This window comes from Bufo bufo, chromosome 9 (assembly GCF_905171765.1).
Source record: "Bufo bufo chromosome 9, aBufBuf1.1, whole genome shotgun sequence".
Lineage (NCBI taxonomy): Eukaryota > Metazoa > Chordata > Amphibia > Anura > Bufonidae > Bufo > Bufo bufo.
In genome coordinates this window covers 90,596,751-90,618,744 of record NC_053397.1, presented here as the reverse complement: position 1 = coordinate 90,618,744, position 21,994 = coordinate 90,596,751, and the positions used below count along the sequence as shown (strand labels likewise).

The following is a 21,994-nucleotide window of genomic DNA, read 5'->3' as shown; positions in this document are numbered from 1 at the left end:
TAAAAGAATAGGCATCTGTTCACATTGATTATTTACCCTGTATACTGTAATGCTCTGATTGGATTCTTATGGTCATTTGTATACCAATACTGTGTCTTTTTAGCATACATTTAGTTTACTTCGGATACCTTTTTTTGCTATATGTAATGCACCCTGCAAATATATAAGAAAGTTACAATGAACTACTATCATACATTATGTGAAAAATGAATGTTTTTGATCTACAGACACAAGACGTAATACTTGCTGCTATAATATGCACCTATATACAGATTGCTGATGCCAGCCATTACGGAGAGTTTATTGACCCTGCAGATATGGAGCATTATGACCAAAGGTTAAAAGCATTAACATTCACTTTAAAGGTAAATTAGTTTCGTTATTAGCTAGTCACAAAATGGCTTCTATTTATTCCTCAACTGACTTGCAGGACTGAGATCCTGATTATATATTTTCAATAAAAAATGACTTATGAATGGAACACCAAAAATCTCATACAATTTAGAGGGTACCTGTGACAAAGTGCTAACATCTGTCCTGCATTATAGGCTTTGATTCAGTTCCCAAGCTGTTTTCTTGGGGATTATACATACAAGAAGGGAGTTTTTTCCTATCGCCCATGACAGCACCACCGGAGAGAGGAGGATCCGCCCCACAGAGACAGGAAACCTGCAGAATAAAACGGGCGGGCATACTCCTCCTCTTCAGTGTGGTTTCCTGTCTCTGATGGGAAGCCTGCAGATCGACATGCTGGATCCTTCCCTCTGGTGGTTCCCCACTAACCTGCGATCCCTGGTAAGTAACGGCGGGCGCTGGCAGGCGGAGGCACAACTGAGCTCCAGAGGGGGCGGTCAGTGTGCGGGGAGACGGCGGCATGTGTTACGCCGGAAGAGGATGCTGACCACCAGGAGGACGAAGAGGAGCGGCTCCGGCTGTGAGCAGGCCGTGGAGCGCTCCTAAAGTCACATGACCGGCCTCTGACGCCGGCAGTGACGTCATCTACAAGCGCCTATGAGAGGAGCGCGAGATTGTCGGCCGGCGTCTCTTCTGATCTGGCAATGGAGGACGAGAGCCATCAGGGCAAGCGGTCTGAGGATCCCACGGTTCTTCCTGCCCCAGCTAAGGCCAAGAAAGTGGGGGCAAAGAAGAAAAATAAGGAGTGTGCGTTATGCAGTATGGGGTTACCATCTGAATGGTAAGATGGAAATGTCTAACATAACTGTTAGTTATAGCTTAGACGTAGTGTCGCTTTAGGGGGTTACATTATGACCTGCAACCTGTGTAATTCATATTTCTCAGGGATAAGAAGATGTGCCAGTCCTGTATAGATAGGACGGTGGCTGAAGAGTCTCCCTCATTTTACAAATGTCTGCAAACATTGGTACGCTCTGAGATTAATGCATCCCAGGCAACCCAGAAACAGCAAAAGCCTAAACATAGAGCGTATTCCAGAGAACCCCCTTCGTCAGACGAGGGTGAGATCCCTTCTTCAGTGTTTGGTCCCTCTGATGTCTCATCGCAGGCCTCGTCTGGGGAAGAAGAAATAGGGGGGAGACCCTGTTATCCGCTCGACTATGGGCATAGAGGAAACTCGGGAACCCCGCTCAATTCAGGATATTATGTTTGGGGGGTTGGAGTCCAGGCAGCATGGTACCTTTCCAATACATAAGAACAAATCAGCATTGATAAAGGGAGAGTGGAAAAAAACCAATAGGAGGGTATTTATTTCCAAAAGTCTTAAGCGTAAATATCCTTTTAAGGAGGAAGATTCTGCGTCTTGGTATAAGGCACCGAAGATAGATGTGGCCATATCCAAAGTCTCCAGGAAAATGGCCCTACCATTTGATGACACGGGAATCTTGAAAGACCCGCTGGATAAAAAGGCGGATGCCTTTCTGAAAGGGGCCTGGGAGGCATCAACTTCCTCTTTTAGGCCTAGTATAGCCTCCACTTGCACGGCCCGGTCTCTTATTATATGGTTGGAAGAGCTTGAGTCCCAATTAAAAAATAGGTGCCCCTGTGAAGAGATATTAGCCTCCCTCCCTACGATTAGGAAGGCAGCGGACTTTCTGGCGGATGCCTCGGCTGACTCTGTTAGGTTGGCAGCCAGATCAGCGGCTTTGTCCAACTCTGCATGGAGAACTCTTTGGCTAAAGGGCTAGTCTGGGGACATTGCTTCTAAGTCTAAGCTCTGTGGTGTTCCATGTGAAGGGGAATACCTCTTCGGTCCAAGTCTGGACGACCTGCTGGATAAAGCGGCAGACAGGAAGAAAAGGTTTCCTGGGTTTCAGGGATTGTTTTTTTACGGAAATAAGTTTAGTCGGTCCTTTCGTCCCTTTAGCCACGAACAGGATAGGAGAACCAGGGAGGACCGATTCAAAGGTCAGAGGAAAAATAGAAATTTTTTCTTTAACCAGTCCTCCGCAGATAAAAGAAAGCTAAAACAACAATGACGCCAGGATTCCGGTTGGGGGCAGACTGAAGGACTTCACAGAGTGGAAGAAAATTTCCCTTAGTCCGTGGGTTTTTTAATTACCGTCGGCAAGAGGTTAAGGTTGGAATTCCTTCAGTCCCCTCCTGCCCGATACCTTCCAACCATAGTTCCTCCTTCAGCCTTAGGGAAGTCAGTGATACAGGCAGAGGTGTTGAAATTAATAGTAAAATCTGTCTTAATCCCAGTATTAAAGGAAGAAGTAGGCAGAGGATTCTACTCTCCACTTTTTTTGGTCAAAAAACCAGACTGTTCTTTCAGAACCATCATAAATCTAAAAAAAATTTAATCAGTTCCTTCAGCCCAAGAGATTCAAAATGGAAACTATACGTTCAACGATCAATCTTCTTTATCCTTTATGCTTCATGGCCGTTCTCGACTTAAAGGACGCATACTACCACGTCCCCATTGCAATAGAGCACCAGAAGTTTCTAAGGGTGGCCATCCAGTTGAAGGGTCAACTGGAACATTTCCAGTTCCAGGCTCTACCCTTTGGCCTTTCCATGGCCCCAAGGGTGTTTACAAAATTGGTGGCGGAAGTAGCAGCCCACATAAGGGAAAAGGACATTCTCTTCGTCCCTTACCTGGACGACTTCTTAATAGTAGGTCAGACAGAAGAAGCGTGGATCTTGGCGGTATCAGAAATCCGGGCTATCCTGAACAGGTTAGGGTGGATAATAAACGAGGAGAAGTCAAGACCCCGTCCATCGAGAAGGCAGACCTTCTTAGGCCTAATACGGGACTCTTCTCTCCAGAAAACCTTTTTACCTGCAAACAAGGTAAATGTTGTCCAGAACAAGATCCGAAATCTAACCCGAAGACCGGTTACTTCAATAAGGATAGCAATGTCGGTCCTCGGCTCCCTCACATCCTGTATTCCGGGAGTAAGGTGGGCTCAGTTGCACTCCTGCACTCCAGAGCTTTACAGTGGGAGATCCTGTCTGCTTGGAAGGAAAACCGGTCCTTAAACGCAAAAATGAAAGTCTCAGTCCAAACCTTACAGAGGCTATCATGGTGGCTGGATACAGAAAATCTCATCCAGGGGATCCTGTGGAAAACGGGCAGATTAGTGTGCCTGACTATGGATGCAAGCCCTTGGGGGTGGGGTGCCCACATTCAGGGAACTTCCCTCCAGGGTCGGTGGGACCCCCTACAAAAAGCAGAGTCCTCCAACCTGAAAGAGTTGATGGCAGTCGGCCTTGCGATGAGGGCCTCCCTTCCAAAGATAGAAGGAAAGGACCTAAGGATCCTTTCAGACAACAGGACTGTAGTCTCCTATTTGAACAGGCAGGGAGGGACAAGATGCAGGGCTCTTATGGAGGAAGCTTATGTCACTCTGAGTCTGGCAGAAAGGATATGCACCTCGATATCGGCAGTCCACATCAGAGGGGTAGAGAACAGACAGGCGGATTTTCTGAGCCGCCATACCCTGTCCCAGGGGGAATGGTCCCTAGACCCCATTGTTTTTCAGAGGATAGTAGATCTTTGGGGTTCCCCCGAAATCAACTTATTTGCTACCTATTCAAACAAGAAGGTGAAAAATTTCTATTCCCTAAGCAGGGCGGGATCCCCCTGTGGGATAGACGCCCTGACACAGGAGTGGAATTTCCGCCTGGCTTATGCCTTTCCCCCGAGTTTTACGGAAAATCAGGGAAGAGCGGGCCACAGTAATCCTGATTGCTCCCTTCTGGCCCAGGAGGTCCTGGTTCACGGGACTCCAGACCATGTCGATTGCCGATCCCTGGGTGCTTCCGACGGTCTGGGGCCTTCTGAGCCAGGGACCAGTGAGGCATCCAGCTGTAGACAGCCTACACTTAACGGCCTGGATTTTGAGAGGTGGTTATTAGAAAAGGAAGGGTTCTCAAATGCCTTGGTTTCTACCCTACTAAAAAGTAAAAAAGAGGTTACAGTAAGGATCTATAGCAGAGTTTGGCACAAGTTCTTAGATTTTGCCCAGATCCAGTTAAGGAACCTGCCTATGGTTGCTCCTTTGCATTCTATTCTTGAGTTTCTCCAGAAAGGTCTAGAAATGGGTCTATCAGTCAGTACCCTGAAAGTTCAGGTCTCTGCCCTGTCGGTTCTTTTTAATCAGAACATAGCTAGTAGCCCTTGGGTTTCCAGGTTTTTTTAGAGCTGTGGAGAGGTCTTCCTTAGTGGTAGCTCCAAAAGCCCCCCCCCCCCCCTAGAGTCTAGAAGTGGAATTAAAAGCTTTATCTGGGCCCCCCTTTGAGCCCATTGATTCTATTTCAATTAAGCACCTTACCCTAAAGCTATCCGTTCTGATAGCCTTGACTTCTGCTCGGAGGATTGGTGAGATCCAAGCCATCTCCATCAACCCTCCATATACCTTAATTTTAGAGGACAAAGTTATCATCTGTCCTGACCCGGCTTTTCTTCCAAAAGTCGCCACCAAATTCCACCGCTCTCAGGAGATTGTTCTTCCTATTCTGTCAAAATCCTTTCTCTGAGGAAGAAGAATCTCTCCACTGTCTAGATGTCAAGAGAGCCCTTTTGGCCTATCTGTCCTCTACTTCTTCCTGGCGGAAATCTTCCTCACTCTTCCTACAGTTTCAAGGGAGGAACAAAGGTTCTGCTGCCTCAAAGAGTTCTATATCTCGGTGGGTCGTGTCGGCCATCTCCTTATCCTACCTTTCCTCGGGATTATCTCCCCCGGGGGGCCTGAGGGCCCACTCGACCGGGGCGGTGGCTGCTTCCTGGGCTGAGAGGTCTTCTGTTCCAATTGAGAAAATTTGTGAGGCAGCAACCTGGTCTTCCCCTTTAACCTTTTTTAGGCACTATAGGTTGGACTTGAACTCTTCTGGTGATCCTTCCTTTGGTAAAGGGGTTCTTCTCTCTAATTCCCACCCTTAAGGATTACTCTAGTAAATCTCCGGTGGTGCTGTCATGGGCGATAGGAAAAAATGGTATTACTTACCGGTAAAGAGCCCATGACAGCACCCTGGGTTTCCCTCCCTGGTGGTTCTTCTATACTGCACGGGTGTTGCAAAAAAAAAAAAAATATATATATATATATATATATTTATTAAATATATTCCTTGTATACAAATTGCATGTCTAATTCATGTGATGGCCTTCCTCCGATAATTGGAAAACTCACTGAAGAGGAGGAGTATGCCCGCCCGTTTTATTCTGCAGGTTTCCTGTCTCTGTGGGGCAGATCCTCCTCTCTCCGGTGGTGCTGTCATGGGCTCTGTAAAATCAAATTACCGGTAAGTAATACCATTTTTTCCAGGAAACACAGCATTGGATGAAGAATATGAACACCGGTATCTAGGCACATAAATATACACAATCTCTGAGTTTTGGGACTGGAATGAAAATATAATAATTTGCCATTTTTGAAGAACCTTTGCTCTCTCGAATGAACACAATGTATCCGTATCAGAGGACTCCTCCAAAGAGAAGAACGTTCAGGACTAGAAAAGTCTTATTTTCCAAAAACGACACCATGTCCATGGGCTGTGTCTGGTATTACAGCTCATACCCATTCAGTAAAATAGAGCTGAGCCAAAGTTTCTAATGCTGAACAATGCTTGTTTTGGTTTTGAGTTGTGCTGAGTTTCTATGCTTAAAGGGGTTATGCCATGAATCATGTAAAAAATGAAAACCAAACTTCATATAGTACATGAGAATCTAGAACCAGCCCTGTACCTCACATGGATTCAGAGCTTCCCCCATTCATAGCTCCAATTGCTCTGCTAGTTTCACTTCAGGCCAGCAGCACAAGGGATGTGTCCTTTCTCTTTTTGTAACAGAAAGTAAATTGCAAAAGTAACTAGTTTTTATGTTGAATTATTAAAACTACATTTCCAGGACATCCTTCATGACAGCACCATATGGAGGATGTCTCCCTGCCCACTATTAGGACAGGAACAAAGAGGTTAAAAGCTCCACACACACCAGTGTTTTTTCCTGTCCCAATAGTGGACAGGGACAGAGAGGAGTCTGGCAGGGGTTGGATCGGGGGGCATGTTCCTCTCTTTCCCTCTCGGTAAGGTGCCATGCTAAAACCCTCTAAGTTGGGGGTCCCTTAGCTGTTTCCCCAGCCTCTCCAGTACCTGATAGCCAAGTGGCTGTAGAAAGGTCGGAGTCCAAGTAGGCTCCGGGCTGGGGAGTTGGTTGCTCTAACCTCGGGGGGGCTCTGGGCACCAGGCTTCCTCCTCCTCATTGACGGACTCCAGAACCACATGGAAGATGCGGTACGCACGAGGAGCAGGGTGTTTGATGTCATTTCCGGGGTCAAGAAAGGGCAGCCAGAAACAAGATGGCAGTGCGCATAGTGGCTTCAGCGATATAACCTTGGCCGGTGAGGAGGATTTCGGCATCCAGCATGGGGACGCTGGAGGCCTCTTTCCGGCCTCGCGTCCCGTCTGGTTGACTCTCCTAGGATGAGTCCCAGAAGGAAGAGGAGGGGCATCGCGGCAACAGGAGTTGTAAGTGGCAGTGGTATTTAAACCTCAGGGGAGCTAGCGTCAGGGTCCTCACATTATGGATACCTCAGCTATTCGCAGAGGGCAATCCCCAGAGCCTCCTGTGCAGGGACATGTATATGTTATTCGGTTCCTTTTTTTTATCCCTTTGGGTCTACATTAAAAGACTGTCCGTCATATCTTCCCAGGGGGGGAAAAAGAAACTACCGATAAGGTAGAATCTAAAAAGAAGCCTAAAAGATGTGCTACATGCAACAAAAAGGCTTCAAGATACAATCACTTCATAGTTTAGTGTAAGTATCAGTAAAATCATAAAGGAGGAACAGCTGTCACTATTGACTGACCTCAGATCGATTATTAGAGAATAAGTGAAAGCATCTGTTTCATCCTTCATGCCCTGTCCGGCGGTTAGTTGACTTAGAATTCCGATATACTCAGTTGGATGAAGGGGAAGAGGAAGAAGACAAATTTATGCCCTCCACATCCTATGATAAGCAGCGGAAATACTGTTTCTCTTCAGAAGAGATGGACTCTCTTCTATCGGCCATTAGAGAAACTATGGACATAGAAGAAGAACAGCAAAAAAGATCCGTGCAGGATGAGATGTTAGCAGGCTTAAGAGCAAAAATGAGGAACATTTTCCCGGTCAATTCCAACCTAAAATAAATTATTCTAGAGGAATGGGAGGAAGTGGAGAAAAAGCTTTTTATTCCTAGAGTATTCAAAAATCGCTTAGCGTTTGATAAGGGGAAGAGATTCTAAAAATAGACACTCCAGTAGCCAGGGTCGCAAAAAAGACGGCAATTCCATTTGAGGAACCCTCACAACTTAAAGAACCGATGGACCGGAAGGCTGACTGTCTTTTGAGGAAAACTTGAAACGTCTGCAGCTCTAGTCAACACAAATATTTCCGCAACATTAGTTGCGAGATCCATGCTTTTATGGTTCTCAACTTGAAAACCATCTAAAAATGGGGACTCCTAGAGAGGATATACTAGAATCTATTCCCCTGTTAAAAATGGCCATGGCTTTTGTAGCTGACTCTTCGGTGAGATCGGTCAGGTTTGCCGCCAGGAATGGGGCTCTTTCAAACATGGCAAGAAGAGCCTTGTGGCTAAAAAATTTGTTGGGTGACCTGGCGTCCAAAAATTTAATTGGGCCTACGTCTTTTGTCCAGTGCTGGACAATATCCTCGAAAAAACCTCAGACAAAAAGAAATGCTTTCCAGAAGAAAAAGCTAGATTCCTACAAAAAAAAAAAAAACTGTTAAGGACAAAGGAAAATCTGGAAGATGGTCCTATCCAAAAGGGGGGAAAGGCAGAGTTTTTTTTTTTTTTTTACTCAACCCCAACTCCCAAAACAAACAGTGATGCCAGACATGTGGGGGGAAGATTGAAATTCTTTCTTCCAGCGTAGCGTCAGATAACTCAACCTGTGGGCGCTATAGATAATCCAGGAAGGCTACACAATAGAATTTTTGGAAATCCCCCCCCCCCTAACAAAAATATTTGATCACTTGGTATGGACCGAATGCAGTACAGCAAAACCTTGTAAGGGATATTTCAAAACTAAAACAACTAGGAGCAGTAGTTTAGGTCCTAATACATCAGGAAGGCGAGGGGTTTTATTCAAGATTCTTATTAAAAAAAAAAGAAAAAACGATTGTTCATTCAGGACCATAATAAACTTGAAACTCCTGAACAAATCAATAAAATACAGACTCTTCAAGATGGAATCGATCAGATCTACTATACCCCTAATTCTTCCAGGAGCGGTAATGTGCACCCTGGACCTGAAGGATGCATATCATGTGCCGATCCTCCTAGACTACAAAAAATATTTAAGATTTCCAATAAGGGAGAATGGGAAAGTAAGTCATTATCAGTTCCAATGCCTTCCGTTTGGGATATCCTCAGCCCCACAGGTATTCACAAAGTTGATAATAGAAATTGTTGCCTTAAGGAGGAAAGAGGTAAAAATTGTGCCATATCTGGACGACTTTCTTCTGATTTCAGATTCCATTCAGACTCTGGTCGACCAGTCCCAGAGTGCTATTTTCCTCCTACAGAGTTTAGGCTTAATCCTAAACCTAGAAAATTCAGACCTAATTCCAGACACCAGGAGGATCTTTTTAGAAACCATACTAGATTCCAGTTTGCAGAAATCCTTCCTTCTAGAAAACAGATGTATGAGCCTATTAGAAAAAGTTGCGGTCTTTTAAAAGAAATCTGTATGTACAATAAGGGAAACGATGAGCATCCTGGGTTTGACAGCCTGTATCACGATAGTCCCTCGGTCTGGGATGGAAACCAACAATCATTGAATCAACAAAGCTCGAGAATCTCTGAAATGGAAAAATGCTGAGAATCTCTCAAGAGGGACTCCCTGGAACCTAAGTCCCTATATTGTGGTAACGACCGATGCCAGTCAGCAGGGAAGGGGAGCCAAAATAGGACAACATTACTTCCAAGGGGTTTGGAATCAAGAAACGAAAGGAAAAATCCTCGAACTTTCGGGAGCTCCAAGCTGTTTGGGAAATGCTGAGGCAGAGCCAGGATCTTTTATGTGGTCACCAGATAAGAATTTTATTTGACAACACAATAACAGTAGCTTTTCCCCTCCCCTCTATGACTGCATCTTACTTGGAGATTATCCTCCTCCTCCAGCCAGGCAGGGACAGGAAGGTTCAAAAGGGCCCGCCTCCTCACTCATCTTCAGTGTCTTCCTGTCCCTGCCAGGCGGAGGATAGGAACTACTTTTGCGCTCCGGTCGGGAGCTATCGCGGGATGGTGGGTGCATTGCGCCAGCCACGGTCTTATCTTGGGCAAGTAAGTCAGTTTTCATGGAGTGCCTGCCGCGGTCCTTTTTGTTTAAAACTCGCGCGCGCCAGCGCGTAGTGGCAGGCTGCGGCAACCAGACACTCAAAGGAGCACTTCCAGTTTCTAGGCCGTCCGCTGCCCGAGATTCTCGGCTCCGGCGGGTGACATCAATCTGGGGCCTAATAGTGGTAGCCTGAGAGTTGCCGGCCTGGATGACGTCGGAGGTCCTGGGGAGACTTCCGGCCATACGTGTTTTAAAAACTGGCGCCCTGGTCCAGTCGGATGTCGGCCTCTGACCAGAGAAATTGCAAGCATTTCTGCAGCCTCAGATATCCACACATATGGAAAAAAAACCGGCACTCCCAAAAATCTTTGCTGGTGATAGATTTATTGGTCACTCATATGACGCGCAGCGTTTCGGCACTCACAGGTGCCTTTTTCAAATAAGAAGTGAGCAGCAGTATGAGTGCACTCATACTGCTGCTCACTTCTTATTTGAAAAAGGCACCTGTGAGTGCCGAAACGCTGCGCGTCATATGAGTGACCAATAAATCTATCACCAGCAAAGATTTTTGGGAGTGCCGGTTTTCTTTCATTCTTCTGATTTTGGGATTACCTCCACACAAACCGAGCACCCCTCAACCAGTACGCTGTGCCGCCTGACTTCATTACACAGTATCCACACATATGGATCCTGAGGAAGCTATGGACCAACCTGTAGCAGTGAGTGACATCCAGGTTGTGAGTATGGAATGCTGCTTGCACATGCGTTAATAAGTCTTTCTCATCTTTCCCCTGTTTTGTATGGAAGAGTGACAGACAGTTCTGTGAAACCTAAAATAGCGCAGAAATCTAAAATTCCTAGATGTCGCGTATGTTCGGCTAAACCTCCCGATAATCATGCTAAAAAACGTTGTGGGGAATGCATTGATAACATTGTCAGGGAAGAAGTCCCGTCTTTAAAACAGGAACTGCAGGGTCTGATTAAGCAAGAAATAAAATCCTCTTTTTCTGATTTTTTCTGCAGCCGCTAGCGTACAATCAACATCAAAACAGGGGCCCAGGAAAAAATTACCCTTAAAAACCTCTTCATCTTCTTCTTCCGATGTTTCTTCAGATAGCGATGAGAGTAGTAATAATTCTGACTGATGGAGATTTTAAAAATTACTTATTTTCATCTGACGATATAAACGATCTATTGAAAGCGGTCAGGGATACCATGGAAATTAAAGAAGAAAAAAATACATAGATCCGCCCAGGATAGAATGTTTTCAGTATTAGAAATCAAGAAAAAAAAGGGTATTTCCTGTACACAAAAATCTACAGTCTCTTATCTTGAGGGAGTGGAAAAATCCAGACAGGAAAGTTTTCCTACCCCGAACAATTAGGAAAAGGCTTCCTTTCGACGAAGAAGAATTATCCCCGTTCTTAAATTGTCCTAAAATTGATGTATCACTCTCCAAACTGGCTAAGGGTTCTTCCTTACCATTTGAAGATACAGGATCATTACGTGATCCTATGGATAAAAAAGTGGATGCTAACCTTAAAAGATCCTGGGATGCGGTCGCGGCTTTATTTAAACCTAATATCGCGGCCACATCCGTAGCTAGATCCCTAAAAAGTTGGTTGGAACAACTGGATAGATTATTAAAATCCAATACCCCATACGAAAACTTTGCAGACTCCTTCCCTCTCTTATTAAAAGCCGTAGATTTTTTTTGTCAGACACAACAGCGGATTCTGTTAGGCTGGCCGCAAGAGCTACGGCTCTAGCTAATAACTCTAGAAGGGCACTTTGGCTAAAAGCCTGGTCTGGAGACACAGGTTCCAAGGCAAAATTATGCAACATCCCGTTTTATGGTAACCTTTTCTTTGGTCAGGACTTAGATAAAATTCTAGAGAAAGCCTCTGATTCCAAAAAGAACTTCCCAGAGGATAAAAAGAAAAGGAAAACTCCTTTTTTTTCGTCCCCAAAAAAAGGTTAGTTTTCAAAATAAAAGGAGTAAAACAGAAAACTGGAGATTGGGAAAACAGAAAGGGAAGGGTTTTATGTTCTCTCCCCGTTCTGAGGATTCTTCCAAAAAATGACGCCAGAGCCCCAGTGGGGGGAAGACTGGGAAGATTTGTGGAGTGCTAGGAAAAATACTCATGCAGCCACTGGTTATTAAATACCCTCCACAAGGGGTACAGTATTCCCTTTGTCAAGAGTCCCCCCTCTCTATATGTTCAAACTTCAGTTCAGAGCTCGGAACATCTCCAGCTTTGCATGGAGCAAGAAATCGAACTGCTAGTTCAGATGAACGTTTTAGTTCCGGTACCAACGGATCAAGTCGTCTGGGCTGTTATTCCAGTGTTTTTTTGGTAAAGAAACCAAACGGGAAAATGCGTCTCATCATAAATATGAAAGTCCTGAACAAGTCCATAAAGTACGAGAAATTCAAGATGGAATCTATAAAAACCACGGTCAAAGTTTTACAAGAAGGGGGCGTTTCTAGCATCCATAGATTTAAAAGATGCGTATTTTCACGTACCCATTCATACAGAGTCACAACCTTTCTTGAGAATAGCAGTATGGATCCAAGGGCATCTAAAACATTTCCAGTTTCAAGCACTACCTTTTGGGATAACAACTACCCCCAGGCTTTTTACGAAAATTATGCTAGAGGCAATAACCCCTCTGAGAAAGGAAAAAGTAATGATAGTCCCATACCTGGACGACCTTTTGATAGTGGGGGACTCCCAGAAAGATCTAGAGACCAATCTATCCAAAACGATAGACAGACTGGAGGAACTGGGTTGGATTTTAAATCAGGAGAAGTCTCACTTAGTTCCCACACAAAAAATAGTTTTTTTGGGAATGCTCATAGACTCAGTGAGCCAAAAATGCTTTTTAACCAGCAGAGAAGATCACAAAAATCCAATCCCAAGTAAAACAATTCAGACAACAAAAATCCCACACCATAAGACAAACTATGGCCCTGATAGGGTCTTTTACAGCTTGTATCCCGGCAGTGAAGTGGGCGCAAATACATTCCCGTCCTCTTCAGACATTTGTTAAAAATATCGAACCGGAAACAGGATTCCCTGGAAAGACTAATAACGATTCCGGATCACATTCTGTCCTCACTAAATTTGTGGGAATTAAATTCAAACCTACAGAGGGGAGTACTGTGGATAGTGAGAGATCAGTTGATCCTCACCACGGATGCCAGTCTGTGGGGCTGGGGAGCACATCTCCAAACATTGTCGGCTCAAGGGGAGTGGTCCCAATCCCAGAAGAAATACTCCGACAACAAGACGGTGGTAGCATATATAAACCACCAGGGAGGAACAAAAAGCAAGCAACTACAAGCCCTAGCCAACAAAATTTTCTTGTGGGCAAAGGAGAATCTCCTCTCTCTTTCAGCGGTTTTTCTAAAGGGGACGCAAAACATGCAAGCGGATTTCCTCAGCCGCAGGAAATTAGATCCGGGGGAGTGGAGTTTAAAAGAGGAAATTTTTCAAACCTTAACACAAAAATGGGGTCTTTCCCAAATAGACCTTTTTGCAAACAAGATAAATGCGAAATTACCAACTTACTTTTCCCTAGATCCAAGGGATCCGAGAAGTGCAGGAACAGATGCACTGGCTCTTCCCTGGAATTTCCAACTGGCATATTGTTTCCCACCTCTGCCTCTGATTCCAAGGGTTCTCAGGAAAATAAGAGAGGACCAAAGTAATCCTAATTGTTCCCAACTGGCCGAGGAGATCTTGGTTTCCTCTCCTGGCAAAAATGTCCAAGGAGGATCCATGGATTCTACCCTGGTCAGAAGACCTCCTATGTCAAGGGCCGGTTCTTCACCCAAAGACGCAAAGTCTGCACCTCTCGGCTTGTATCCTGAAAGGGCAGTCTTAAAATCTAAGGGCCTATCTGACAGAGTAATTAATACCATGCTAGCCAGCAAAAAAGAAGTCACTAATAGAATTTACTGTAAAATCTGGAATAGATATGTTTCCTGGTGCTCAGAAAATTCTTCTAACTCAGCGGGGAGTATTTTGTCTATTCTAGATTTTCTCCAAGAAGGTTTTAATAAGGGTTTAAAACCTAGCACTCTTAGAGTACAAATTTCAGCATTAAGCGCCTATTTAGATAAAAAAATAGCACTTAACCCGTGGATCATTCGCTTCATGAAGGAAACCGACAGACTCAGACCCCGGAGTAGACCTCTGGTCGCTTCGTAGGATTTAAACACTGTTCTTTCCGGTCTCACTAAACCTCCCTTTGAACCCCTGGAATCAGCAAATATCAGATATCTGACCCTTAAAACAGTATTCCTAGTGGCCATTACTTCTGCACGTAGGGTTAATGAGATACAGGCTTTCTCAGTTAAAAAACCCTTCATGACGATCAGGGACGACAGAATAATTCTAAGATTCAACGATTCCTTTCTACCTAAGGTGGTCTCGGAGTTCCATAGGATGGAGGAGGTAGTTCTTCCCTCGTTCTGTGAAAATCCCAGATCTAAAAAAGTCTTTCACACTTTGGATGTCAGAAGGTGTGTTCTGAAGTATATATCGGAAACTAAAGATTGGAGAAAATCTAATAACCTCTTTATCCAATTCTTAGGGGATAGGAAAGGATTAAAAGCGTCCAAACCTTCTATTGCACGCTGGCTAAAATCGGCCATCTCAGAAGCCTACATAGCAATAGGAGAACGACCCCCGGTAAATATCAAGGCTCATTCTACAAGGGCAGTATCGACTTCATGGGCAGAGGAAGCATCCGCTTCCTTGGATCAAATCTGTAGAGCAGCAACCTGGTCGAGTCCTCATACCTTTGTAAAACACTATAGGATAGATATTGATTCTAAAAGAGACCTATCCTATGGTAGGAAAGTTTTACAAGCAGTTGTCCCTCCCTAATTGATTAATCTGTTAGTTCTCCAAGTAAGGTTCCGTCATGGAGGGGAGGGGAAAAGTTGAATTAGTCTTACCGGTAATTCCTTTTTCGTGAATCCTCCATGACGGCACCGCTTATATTCTCCCCCCCCCCCCCCCCCAAAAAAAAAAAAAGACTAGTTATGAAATTAAATAATTAGTCTAGAGTTATATGTATGAGATTTAATATGTATAACAGAGAATAGTTAAGTAACTGGTGAAGGTTACGAATGAGTGTGTAAGTTTAGGGCCTGTCAAGTCCAGAAGACACTGAAGATGAGTGAGGAGGCGGGCCCTTTTGAACCTTCCTGTCCCTGCCTGGCTGGAGGAGGAGGATAATCTCCAAGTAAGGTGCCGTCATGGAGGATTCGCGAAAAAGGGAATTACCAGTAAGACTAATTCAACTTTCAGGCATCAAGGTAAAACGAGATTCCCTCCAAACTCTTTCACACCAGATCTTTTCCTGGACGGAAAAGAAAGTCTTATCAATCTTGGCAGTACATCTCAAGGGATCACAAAATCAGTCGGCAGATTTTCTGAACAGACACTACCTGCTCAGCGAATGGTCTCTTAACAAACAAGTGTTCAACAAGTTAACGAAGGTATGGGGATATCCCAAAATAGACCTTTTCGCTACAAAAGGGAATGCGCAGGTAGATTCCTTCTCCCTAAATCTGAGAGATCATCCAGATGGGGTTAATGCCTTATCTCAAAAATGGAATATGAAGCTGGCATACGCATTCCCTCTGATTCCCCTGATACGGCAGTCCTCAGGGAAATCAGGACAGAGTCAAAAAAGGCAATTTTAGTGGCCCCATTCTGGCCAAAACCATCATGGAGATTTGGACTGGAAACCATGGCTACAGAACATCCGATAACTCTCCCTCTAAGATCAGACCTTCTTTCTCAAGGCCCGATCTGGAATCCGGAAATAAATAGACTAAGATTGACAGAATGGATCCTGATGGGACTTGTTAAGATTACAGAGATTATCAGACAGGGTTATATCAACTCTTCAAAAGAGCCATAAACAGGTAACCTCAGCTATCTACAACAAAATATGGAAGAAACTTTACTCCTGGTTGGTATAAAAAAAAAAATGGAAATCCTCTGCTCCCTAAGTTGGCGGAAATATTGGATTTTTTACAGAAAGGGTTTGATAAGGGTCTTAAACCCAACACCTTGAAGGTTCAGATAGCAGCCTTAAGCAGGTTCCTAGATTATTCCTTGGCAGAGATTAGATGGGTAAACAGATTTATAAAAGCAACAACAAGAATTAGACCAACTCTCAAATCTGTTCCTCCTTGGGATTTATTGACCGTTCTCAATGGCTTAATTAAAGAACCTTTTGAACCAATACAGAATTGCTCTTTAAAACATCTCTCTGAAGACTGTCTTTCTAGTGGCAATAACATCTGCTTGAAGGATAGGTGAGATACAAGCCTTAACCACCAGGGAAACTTACCTTCAGATTCTAGATGACAGGGTCATTCTAAAGTTGGATCCTACCTTTTTACCGAAAGTAGTCTCTAACGTTTCATCTAAATGAGGAAATAGTATTACCTTCTTTCTGTGCAGATCCAAAAAATGACACGGAAAAGAGCTTCCACATGCTGGATGTCAAGCGGACTCTTCTGGAATATTTGGAGGTTACTAGCAGATTTAGGAAGGATACAAATCTGTTCATACAGTTTGCTGGCCGAAATAAAGGCAGGAAAGCTTCCAAAACAACATTGGCCAGATGGGTAAAAAGGGCAATTATAGAATCCTACGATCTGCAGGGACTGGCTTGTCCACAATATTAGAGCCCATTCTACCAGAGCGGTGGCGGCATCTTGGGCAGAACATGCGGAAGCTTCAACTGATCAGATTTGCAAAGCGGCAACATGGTCGAGTTTGCCTACATTTTGTAAACACCTATAGATTAGAGATTGCAGGAAACCATGACCAGAGGTTCGGACATAAGGTCCTCCAGGCCGTGGTCCCTCCCTAATGAGTGTACTAATCTGGTATTGCTCCATGTGGTGCTGTCATGGATGACGTCCTGGAAAGTAGGCATTAGATCTACCGGTAATTGTATTTCCAGGAGTCCAACATGACAGCACCTGGATTTCCCTCCCTTATCTTCCTTTAGTTATGATTAATGTGATATATATTGAGTAATTGATTCAAAAATTCGTTTAAGTTTAACATCCATCATTGTGTGATAATTTTAAACACTTTCTATGTGTGTGGAGGGGTGGGGGACTTTTAACCTTTTGTTCCTGTCCCAATAGTGGGCAGGGAGACATCCTCCATGTGGTGCTGTCATGTCGGACTCCTGGAAATACAATTACCGGTAGGTCTAATTCCTACTTTAATGGTAGCACAACCCCTTTAAGCCAGAAACAACTGATTTACAGTGATGCCTAAACTGCACCCAAAGGTGCATCAATACAGTACAGGCCCGCAGAATTCCAGTGAGCCAGATCCCCAGAAAGACCATGTTCATGAGGCCTACATTTTTTTTTTAGGGTTAATTAGTGTTGAGTGAATCAAGCTTCAGATCCTAGATCCAAAGTCGATTCGCTCAAAATTTCATTTTTATGCTGTATGGAGACCCACATTAAAATGTATGGGCTCCGGCAATGTGAAATAAGTTATCACCGACGTCTTGTAAGACTTCAGTGAATAACTTCGGCCATCGATTTCTAAACTTATTTCAGAACATGGATCCGAAGCCGACTTCTGTACCGACTGGTACCTCGGTACCGAAGCCGACTTCGAATCGATGTTTTAAAGTTTAATAATCAAATCCAGAATTCGCGAGACTTCGGTGGTAACTCACTTCTCGCTGGAGCCCATACATTTAAGTGTTGTACGGAGATGGATCTCCGTACAGCATTCAAGTGATGTTTTGACTGAAGCGACTTTGGATCTATGATCCGGCGCTCAATTCGCTCAACAGTAAATACATTTTATTGTGAGTTGATTACTTCTGGTCTGTTTTTATGTTTTATAGTTAATTTCAAGACCGCTATGTACTATTACATCTCACCTGTCAGATGTACCCTACTGTAGTAACTTAAAGATGACCATCAACAATTCAGCCAATCGAGCCTCTTTCTGTTCAAAAAGGTGGTATTTTCCCGAGACAACCCTTCAAAGAGGACCTGTCAGAAGGATCCACCCTATTAAAACAGGCATAATGCCTGGTAAGGTTGATCCAGTTGATTTACAATGCTACCTTTCTTGTGAAAATCAGTTGCAGCATTACTGAAAAAACACCTTGTTATTTATGTGAATGAGGGCTTTAGTGCCCCGAGAGATGGGGCCTGGCCCTAGAGTGCACCTCAGCTACTCAACTTTCCAATGCTGACCCCATGGTGCACTAAAGTCCTCATGTGCATAAAGAATAAGTCATTTTTCTCAGGAACTCTGCAACTGATTTTCACAAGACAGGTATCATTTTAACCAAGTTTCTATTGACCGGTTCCCTTTAAATCTGTGATGTGTATATTACAAAGTAACATTAACTCTTCTTCTTTTAAATCATTAAGGAAAAAGAAAGTCAAAACCTTTTGAAAGTATTTCTTCAGAGGCTACTGAAAAGTGCACAGAGTTGGGATGTGGTATGTATTAAAAAGATCCATCGGGTATAGTACAGTGTAACAGCTAATCGGCAAAGGTGCTGAAAGTCGGACCTCCACAGATTTTCATCATACAATGACTTCCATAAAATTATAAAAGCATTTAAAGGGGTTTTCTGGTAGTTCTACACCGATGACCTATCTGGATAGGTCATCAGTATCTGATTGGCGGGGGGTCTGACAGGGAAACCTGCCGATCTGCTGTTTGAGAAGGCAGTGGTGCATGCTATAGCGCCGCAGGCTTCTCTCTGCTTTGCTTTCCCTAGGCCATGTAATATCACGTTCATCAGTGACATGGCCTAGGCGTAGCTCAGCCCCATTAAAGTGAAAAGGGCGGAACTGCGATACCAAGCACAGTCACTATACAATGTATGGCACTTTACTTGAAGATCAGGGAGAAGGCCGCAGGGCTCACAGGAACGCTGGTGCTTTCTCAAACAGATTGTTGGCGGGGGTTCCCACTGACCAGGGGATAGGTCATCGGTATAAAACTTCTGGAAAACCCCTTTACAGAGTCAGTATACAATGGCACTGGTTATATAATCAGGGCATATTGCATCTGAATTGAGCTGTTCTCAGTTGAATGGCTCAAACGAGACCTTTCCTCTTTCTAAGGGGTTGACCAGTTAATATACAGTCTTTACAAATGTCTCAGAAACCGGAATATAGCCGAAATATATACTCCTTAGTAATACTGCCCTGTTTTCTCACATTGGAAAGCCATGACCCTCTGTGGCCTGGTCACAAAGAAGCTGTGAGAGCAAGTCATACAGTGCTGTAAGTGTGGGAGGATATGGTACCTTCCACTGCCTGAGACAATTGCTTTCTATGGGGGGAGGGTGATCCTGGATATGATACTGGGAGGTGGGTAATTCATACTGGGGATGCTGGGAAGAATAGATAATACCAGGGGAGTGACCAGTTACTGTGGATAATACTGGGGGAGGGGAGAGATGATATTGCAGTGGGAATAATTTTGGGGGGATGATATTATGGGGACGAAATATTACTGGAAGGGCAGACAAAACACTGGGGGGTGAGATAATACTGGGAGGAGAGGTAAGATGATACTGGGTGAAGCAGATAATATTGGAGAAGAGTTAATTTATGGGTTAGAAAGATAATACAAAGGAGAGAGGTAATTATTGGGGGAGTCGGAAGGCAGGAGTGATAAAACCTGAGGGTGGGGAGACAGAGGATACCTGGGAGAGCAGAGAGAAGTGATACTTGCAGAGCGTGACATGATACCTGATTGTATTTAACCATATTTTATTTCCCCCTAAATAAGGATAACAGGGATGAGAGACTTGGTGTAGTTTCTGCTGAAATGGAGATCGAAAAGTTCCTAAACGATAAAGACTGGGATTCCGATAAACTGCAAATTATTCTTCAAAATGTTGACTTCTCGACTTTGTTTCTGGTAAGTTATCACATCTCATGTTAAGATTTTATAAAGGCTTAATGAGTACACTTCAGCCGTTTGGTTTGTAAGTTTTCATCAATTAGAGGGAAATTGAAGTATTATTAGTAACAAATAAAAAGGATGGCTCCATGTAAAGCTGTTTCACCAATGGGTGTGGCCTCTAACGTTTCCCAACATTGCCTGAGCAACTTTAGACCAGTATATGGAAACTACAAATAGTACAATAACTCCCCCCGCCATAATTCAATTTCTGTAATCCCACTTGTGGATTGCAGGGGTGAGAGATAGTGGAGCTGACTCTACAATAAGCAAACTGGTCTAGGTCTAGTAAGGAGCCATACAGAGACCATGACCCCTCCCAGTTTTCATGTTGGCCATGGAGTTTTGTTGGGGATGGGTAAAGAAAAATAAATTGTGTGCTACGTGGCTGATGACACAAGATTGTTGATGGGGGGGAAGTATTGTGATACAAAAAATAGTGAGCTCTCAGATGGGAAATGAGGCCTAGATGGGAGGCGGTATTATGGGACTTTTATGAGGAGGGTGTTTTAGGGGGACCTCCAGACTTTTCAATGGAAATGCAAGATTATTTGAATATGTCAGCAGATTTATACCTATGAAACTGGCTGACCTTTTGCATGTATCCTAGGTAGAGATGTCGCGAACATAAAATTTTCCGTTCACGAACGGCGAACGCAAATTTCCGCGAATGTTCGCGAACGGGCGTACCGCCATAGACTTCAATAGGCAGGCGAATTTTAAAACCCACAGGGACTCTTTCTGGCCACAATAGTGATGGAAAAGTTGTTTCAAGGGGACTAACACCTGGACTGTGGCATGCCGGATGGGGATCCATGGCAATACCTTCATGGAAAATTACGTAGTTGACGCAGAGTCGGGTTTTAATCCATAAAGGGCATAAATCGCCTAACATTCCTAAATTGTTTGGAATAACGTGCTCTAAAACATCAGGTATGATGTTGTATCGATCAGGTAGTGTAAGGGTTACTCCCGCTTCACAGTGACAGACCAAACTCCCCGTTTAAGGCACCGCAAACAGTCCATTTGCACAACCACAAACTCCCCATTTGCACAAGGTTGAATACCAAGCTAGCCATGTCCCGTTCCTTGTCCTCACTGACGTCATTGAAGGTCTCTTCCTCCACCCAGTCACGTACAACACCAAGGGTCCCTGAAAGGTGACAACAAGCCCCATGGGATGCCTGCTGTGGTTGGTCTCCCACCTCCTCAAAGCCACCTTCCTCCTCTGACTCCTCTTCAGACTCCTCTCTCTGCATTGCCGCAGGTCCAGCAATCGACGACGACAAGGCTGCTTCTGGTGGTGATGGTGACCATAACTCTTCCTCTTCATGCTCATCTATGGCCTGATCCAGCACTCTTCGCAGGGCACGCTCCAGAAAAAACGCATATGGGATGAGGTCGATGATGTTGCCTTGGGTTTGACTGACCAGGTTTGTCACCTCCGCAAAAGGACACATGAGCCTACAGCCATTGTGCATGAGTGTTCAGTAATGCGGCCAAAAAATACCCAGCTCCGCAGAGGTTGTCCTCCTTTTTTTTTTTTTTTTTTTAAATAAAAAAAAATCTGTTCTTAACAGTTTAATCCCTGTTACGTCCCCTATCAGGGGCCGGCGTATGAAATAGATTTTAGGAACCGGGAGATGGAAAAAGCTGCTTGGTTGGTCCTCCTACTTCCAATTTGGGGCACTGCGCATGCGCCGTGCAATGTACTGTGCCACCAGATATGAGTGATGTGCTAAGTAGTACTATTCCTATCATTTTAATCCCTGTTATGTCCCCTATCAGGGGACGTGTATGGAATAGATTTTAGACAACCGTAAAGAGTTGTCAATAGTTGACACACATGACCTAAATATTATTCCTCTATGCGTCAATCTTGGTGTAGTGATGACTGTGCTCGTGTGCACGTTTGGGAGACTGCAGGCGATGGGGGTTTTTCAAAGTCTATGGTCGTGCTGAGGTAGTTCAGTGACAGTTAAGTGACCCAGAAAACAATGATTCTGCAGTGTGGGCCCATTGTTGGCCCAGTAGGCTTTAATGATCACCTTAGATGATCACAAAGAAAATTAATGTTTTTTTCTATGCAAAATTATCCAGCCGATCGCTTTTGGTCTGTTCACAATGAAGCAACAACCTTATCATCTGGGGTGTGCCAACATTGCCATTGCCAACACACTCATAGAGGTGGTCGCTTCATTGTGATATGCAAGCCCCTTCACCAC

General features: G+C 44.2%; 1 non-coding gene across 1 annotated transcript; it reads left to right on the top strand.

The window, feature by feature from the left end:
• The first annotated feature begins 21,304 nt into the window (after positions 1-21,304).
• On the top strand, positions 21,305-21,487 carry LOC120979948. The gene has a single exon (XR_005774447.1). It is a non-coding gene; the product is annotated as a U2 spliceosomal RNA (small nuclear RNA).
• The last annotated feature ends 507 nt before the right edge of the window (positions 21,488-21,994 follow it).